The 6,736-nt window shown below is 40.1% G+C and overlaps 1 protein-coding gene and 1 pseudogene across 3 annotated transcripts in view; one reads left to right on the top strand and one right to left on the bottom strand.

Annotated features, from left to right (window-relative positions):
* The window catches only part of Dennd2c (DENN domain containing 2C), a 98,736-nt gene that overhangs the window by 83,552 nt on the left and 8,448 nt on the right, over nt 1-6,736 (bottom strand). Inside the window, exon 2 of one of the 3 annotated variants that reach the window (XM_023701725.1) lies at nt 966-1,061. The exons of the other annotated variants lie outside the window; for them this stretch is intronic. The gene's annotated coding sequence lies outside the window, so the exon portion shown is untranslated. The remainder of the gene's footprint in view (nt 1-965; nt 1,062-6,736) is intronic. 3 annotated transcript variants of the gene reach the window in all.
* LOC101583964 overlaps nt 1-6,736 on the top strand; it is a 23,325-nt pseudogene that overhangs the window by 8,202 nt on the left and 8,387 nt on the right.

The following is a 6,736-nucleotide window of genomic DNA, read 5'->3' as shown; positions in this document are numbered from 1 at the left end:
CAGGATCCTTGCCTAGCATGCATGAGTCCCTAACCTCAGTTCCCAGCACAATTAAAAGAAGCAGAAAAGAACGGTCAAGAGCAATAGATGCACTGTCAACAGGTCAAAAAAGGGCTGAGGAGATAGCTCAGTGGTCTAAGTGCCTGCTTGGCAAGTGCAAGGACCCAGGTTCAATCCCCAGTACCACATGCTGCACCGCCCATGTTAGCAACCAAAACCGGCAGAGTGGCACATGCCTGTAATCCTAGCGCTGGGGAAACTCAAACAGGAGGATCACTACAAGTCTGAGTCCAAGCTGCGTAGTAAGACCTTGTACAACACAAATAAATAAACAAATAAAAGAATTACAACAGATTTCTTAACACAAACCTTAAAAGCAAGGAGGGCATGAAATTAAGTGTTTCAAATTCTTAAAGAAACTAACTTTCAGCCTGGGTATGGGCACACTTATAATCCCAGTACTCAGGAGGCTAAGGCAGGAGGACTGCTATGAATTGGAGGCCAGCCTGGGTTACACAGTGATTTCAAGTCCCTCCTGAACTGCCTAGTGAAACCTATGTCAAAAAGATGAGAGAAAGAAAAACGAAAGAAAAAGAACTCCTAACCCAGACTGTTACAGCCTACAAAATTATCTTTCAAAATTGGTGGAAAAATAAGGTACATCCATGACAAAGAAAACCTAAAGAAGTCTATGACCATTAAATCAACACTCCACAAAATTCCCAAGAATATTCTAGGGCACAATGAAGCAATAATGCCAAAATGTCTAATAAAATGAATACACCAAGTAGGACTAGTAATCAAGCAGAAAGGAAAGCAAAACAGCAACAGAAAATACAATGATGAATAAAGTAGTATCTATCAATTATAATTATCAGAGTAAATGGGCTCAACTTTTCAATCAAAAGACAAATAAATGGAATGGATCAAGAAACAAAATCTAAACCAGGCATGGTGGTGCATACCTGTAATCCCAGCACTTGAGAGGCTGAGGCAGGAGGATAGTTGCAAGTTCTAGACTATCCTGAGCTCCAGGCCGGCCTGAACTCCATAGCAAAACTCTGTCTCAACAAACAAACAAACAAAATCCAATGTATGTTATATACAACAAACCCATTTAACATACAAAGAAATGCACAGCCTAAAAATCAAAGGCTGGAAAGCAATAATCTACACAAGGGGAACAAGTAAGAATGGCTATGAAATTTTCAGACAAAGTGGATTTCAAGCCAAAGCTGATCAAAGAAGGCAAGGGACATTACATACTGCTTAATGGAACTATTCAACAGGCAGACATCATAATTGAAAACATGCTTACCAAAACACAGTGCACACAATCAAACTAACGGACTTATATGATCCAATAAACATCAATACAACTACAATGAGGGATCTCAATTCCCTACTGTCACAAATAGATGAGCTATGCTAGGTGTGGTCGTGCACACCTGTAATTCCACACTTGGCAGGCTGAGGTAGGAAGACTGCCCTGATTTTGAGGCCAGCCTGGGCTACAGAGCAAGACCCTGTCTCAAACAAAACAGAATAATCAACTAAACAAAAAAAAAAAAAATCAAAATTGGATATTCACAAGCAGAAGATTAAGTCTAGACCTGCTTTAATTGCTGAGCTATCTGGCTGGCCCTCATCTACTTATTTTTATAAGAACCTTTTTTATGTTTGAGTAACTACTTTCAAGATAAGGATACTCAGTGAAACTACTGTTATTCTCATATTGTTATGGAAATGCTTCATTTTTCAATAAATAAAAAGGAAAAACAATGGCAGCCACCGACCTTCATGCTCATGGCTGCCCGCTGGTCTTGCAGTTCCCCACCCTGCATGTGGGGCATTATCTTCACTTTTCTTACTACTTTTGGCATTTCAATTTTTCTTCACTTCTTTTTTTGGGGGTGGGGTGGGGTTGTTTTCTTTTGTTTTTTGAGAGAGGGCCTCACTTTGTAATTTTGGCTGACCTTGGACTCTGCGATCTTCCTGCCTCAGCTTCTCAGGTGAGGGATTATAGTCATGCACCACCATGCCCAGCCCAGCCACCATCTTCTACTTCTACATTTTTTTTTTTTTATTTTTTTATTTTAGGGAAGGGTCTACAGGGTGTTCAGGGTCTCACTACTAGATTGGACTCACAGTGATCTGCCTGTTTACAGCCTCCCAAGAGCTGGGATTACAGGCAAGCACCACCACACCCAGTCTCAACTGCTATCTCAGCGTGCCTGGGGGCAAGACCAGCATGGCAGGCCCGGGGATCAAACCAAAGCCCCTGCGCCTGCTTGCAGGTACTATAATCCACTGAGCTATTTGGCCAGCCCTACTTTTACTTTAAATAAATACTGCACTTTCAAGTTAAAAAAAAAAAAAAAAAAAACTGAAGCCAGCCTGGGCAACTTATTAAACTCCTGACAAAATTTAAAAGGGGTAGAGGTATACTTCAGTGATATAGTGCTTGCCTAGCATGCACTAGCCCCTGGGTTCAATACCCAGTATCCCCCCCAAAAAAGAAATACAATTGGCATTAACACACACAGAAAACCAACAACAGAACTTTCACAAACTAATTGCCCTTACCACATGATAGTCAAATGTCACCATTATTTAAATACATTAAGATTCCAAGATAAATATAGAAATTAAAATTAGAAATAATTTAACTTAATGAAACAGGGAATCTTTCCAAATCATAAATTAATTCCAGTCTGGAAATCACAATGAAAATCCTACATGCGTCTCAGGTTCACTTAGGAGTATGTTTTATTCTTTTCCTTTTAATTAGGTCCAGACTGAAAGTCCTAGCTGAAACAACTGAATTGCTGTGAATGGTAAAAACAGCTCTGCATTCTACCTAGCAAAAGAAATTGTTAATCTTACTACATAACAAACAATATCATATAATCATTCTTCAGAGCAAACGAACTAAGCTGCAAGAATTCACTGTCTTCTCAGTTGTGCTCCAAATTTTCTGATCAAGATTATGTAGCCGCAGAGAAATGTGTTCGATGATCTAAAGCGAGCCTGGGGAGAGTCACATGGAGAGAAAAAACATTTTCTCAAGCTTTCACAGAGAGCAAATTGGTCAAGCAATGGCTGTGACTCATCCTCATGTCAGACACTGACAAAAGGATGTACAAAAGGCAGTACAGGGCTACAGGATAAATCCTGAGAGTACTTGGCTGATCTTACCAGATACAAAAGTTACATTTCTTGTTATATAGGTCTTGCTATATCTTGGTCTTAACCATCCAGCAGAAAAGTATAAAAACGAGGTATATAAAGTAAATCCATATTAATACGATGAGCTGTAAAAGGCTCAAGTCAATAATTTCTGAGGATAACCCACTAATATTATAGACTGCGAGACAGTGTTAGATTGTTTAGTTGAATTCAAACACCTATAGAATTTAGATGCCAATAGAATATTCTCCTCTCACAGGACCAAAAAAAAAAAGGATACAAAGGAAAGATCATTTTGTATTTATATATACAAAATAGGATAAATTTACAGCTACTTTTGCTTAATTCAAAGAGAAGAAAGAGGTGTACTAACAGTGTTTGGACAGAATATCCTGTCTGCTTCTTGTACTATGGATAACCACTAAGAAGATAACAATGTACAGTGTACTGACTATCAAAACTGTCCTATTAATCAGCTGTGAAACTGTCTCATTCATATTTATTTCTCAATAAAAAAATAAATATTAAAAAAAGAATTCATTGTCTTCTTGGAATATACTTAAAAATCAATTATTGGAGGGAGGCAAATGAATCTTTCAATGTTCCATTCAAAGTTTTCACCTTCTCTGGAGAGAAATAATGAAAACTTTTGTGACAGAAAAAAAGAGGAGTAATAACTCTGCCTCTTATTTTATTCAATCTTTCTTCACTGAATATACTGTTCCAGAGCTGCATTAACAACGTTTAAATGTTACAGTGGTTAGACAGAGATACAGAAGCCATAAATGTCCTATTGGGACTTTTCTCTAGATTGCCAAAAACTCCCATTGAAAGTGTTGTGGTACACACCAGTAACCCTGGCACTTGGGAGGCTGAGGCGGGAGGATCACTGTGAATACTCTGCTTCTAAAAGGGGCTTGCCAACTAAATTTTATTCGTTTCTGGGTTGCTCCCCTCTCCAGGTTTTTCTCCTTTCAGACAAAGAAATGAACAAACTGAGCAAAAGAACAGGGACAAAGTTTATTTGAGAAAAAGTGAAGTGTGAGGAAGAAACGGACTCTGCAGAGTAAGGCTGGGCTCAGTAAAAGAGGAAAAAGCAAGATGAAAAAAACCTCTGGAGACAGCAGAGAGAGCCACCAGGAGGAAAGCCACGCCTGCAAGTTCTTCCTAAGGCACCTACTGCTCTCTCCTTCATGCTGTCCAAATCTTGCAGAAAGCCCCAGAACTTCCACATAGGGGGCCTGCAAGGTGGAGCTGAGGTCAGGTCTGGGCCAGCCTGTCAGAACCTGAGCACTCCTGAGAAAGGCTACATGCAGGGCTTTGGGAGCTGCTCCGGGCAGGCCTTCCAGGTCCTTGTAATTAATAGGTCAGGCCTCCTCCCCCAGCCAGCTCTGCCACACCCTACTCTCCTATCTCAAAATCCTGTCTCAGAAAAAAAAAAAAAACAGGTTTGGGGATGTAGCTGTGAAATGTCTTAAATTCGTGTGTGTATGTGTGTGTGTGTGTGTGTGTGTGTGTGTGTGTGTGTGTGTCTGTCTGTCTGTGTGTGTCTGTCTGTCTGTCTGTGTGTCTGTGTGTGTGTGGTGGGCTTCTTTAAAAAACTGAGACTGAAGATCCCGCCCCACGGGCCCTCCACCCCCCAGACACTCTGCTCCCTCACCCCCCCACCCCAGACCCCGTCAGTCTGTGGGAGCCAGACTGTCCAGGGAAGCAACCCCTCTTTTCTTCATGCTCAGCAACAAAGCGACACCAGCACTCTACTTCATCCCAGTCCCTCCTTTTGTAACTAAATGAAAAGAAAAACTGCCAACATTGGGATTTGGCTGGAGCTCCTCCCTTGGGCCATGACTTTTAACCACATAATAAGGTACAGCAAAAACTGTTGCTGTCCTAGGACTCTGTGCGGCCGTGTGATTTCTGAACATTTGCAATTAGAAATACTAAAAATTTATTTAGTTATTTAAAAAAATTGAAGGCCAAGCATGGTGCCACAGGCCTGTAATCCCAACTCTCAGGAGGCTGAGGCAGGAGGATTGCTACAAATTCGAGGCCAGCCTGGTCTACACAGTAAATTCAAGGCCAGCCTGAGCTACACAAGACCCTGTCTCAAACAAAAACAGTGAGGGGGACTGAGATGTTGCTCAGTGTGTATCACCTGCCTGGCATGTTTCCGGGCCTGAGCTCCAGGATCAGCACCTCAAAAAAGAATAAACCAACAGGCAAATTGGTAGCATATACCTATAATTCCTGCTACCTGGAAGGCTGAGGCACAAGGTTAGGTAAATTTGAGCCCAACAGGATAATTTAGACCCTCTCTCAAAAGGATAAGGATATAGCTTGGCAGTAGAGCACTTCCCTAGTATGTTCAAGAGAAAGTCCAGCACGCTCAAGTTCCAATAATCCTTTTACTTTTATTTATTATTTTAGTTTTGAGACAGAATCTCACTATGTAGTTCCAGCTGGCCTCGCACTCAGTATGTAGCCCAGGTTGGTCTTGAACTTGTGACCCTCCGGCCTCAGCCTCCCAAGTGCTAAAACTACAGGCATGCATCACCAAGTCCAGCTTTAAATGTCTAAGTCTTTGGGCTAGGGATATAGCTCAGCAGGTATAAGTGCCTGCCTGGCAAGTGCAAGGTCCTAAGTTCGATCCCTGGTACAAAAAACAAAACAAAGAAAGACTTCTAGCTTTCATTTGCAACACTTTCACCAATACATAAAGGCTGACATTTTACTCAGGTTTTGCCTACTTCATGAAAGTATTATTTTAAATAATCTTCATTAAAAGCATAATTTTTTGCAAGTTAACAATGTCATCAATACTTTTATAATTCCAGTTCCAGCCATTAAACATAAACTTTGTACTTTTTACTCCATGCTTTTTCTTCTAACAATAAAACAGATTATAAATGCCATCAATCTAGTTTGATTTCAAAGTTACAATAATGACTGAATTCTTGAAAAATAGCACATTAAAAGAATGCACTTAAAAAGTTCAAACTAAAACTTCTGTGGACATGTCCACCACTCTTACTGAATTCTCCCACACTTTGACCTCAAATTGTATTAATATAAATTAACTGCAATGACAACTGCAATCGAATTATGATCCAAATCAAATTAATCATCATTAATTCTCATAATCTTCCTCTTTTGTTCCATATTACCCTTTACAGCTCAAACAGAAACCAAAGAAAAAAGATTTTCACTAAATACTGCTATGGAACAGGCCACGCCATTTCCTCCCAGCAGGCCCCATTAGTGTAGTTTTAATAGATTCTTATTTAATCAGAGTATCAAAAAGTACAGATAAATATTTTAATTCAAAATTATGCTTCAGATTGCTAAGTAACCAGTTCAAGCATATTCCACATAATTTACGGGATCACGCTGTTGTTTTGTTTTCTCTAATGAGAAAAAAAAAAGAAAAAAGCAAATAGGCACACATACCTCCCGTGCTCTCCCTGTCTCATCAAACTGTCCAAAATGTTACCCTTCACATCAAAAAAATACACAACTGGGTCCAGGGAGATGGCTCAGTAGAATAAGC

The sequence above is a fragment of the Octodon degus genome, unplaced genomic scaffold, assembly GCF_000260255.1.
Source record: "Octodon degus isolate 3935 unplaced genomic scaffold, OctDeg1.0 scaffold00140, whole genome shotgun sequence".
NCBI lineage: Eukaryota > Metazoa > Chordata > Mammalia > Rodentia > Octodontidae > Octodon > Octodon degus.
The sequence above is the reverse complement of the archived record's forward strand: the minus strand, read 5'-3'. Positions and strand labels throughout refer to the sequence as shown.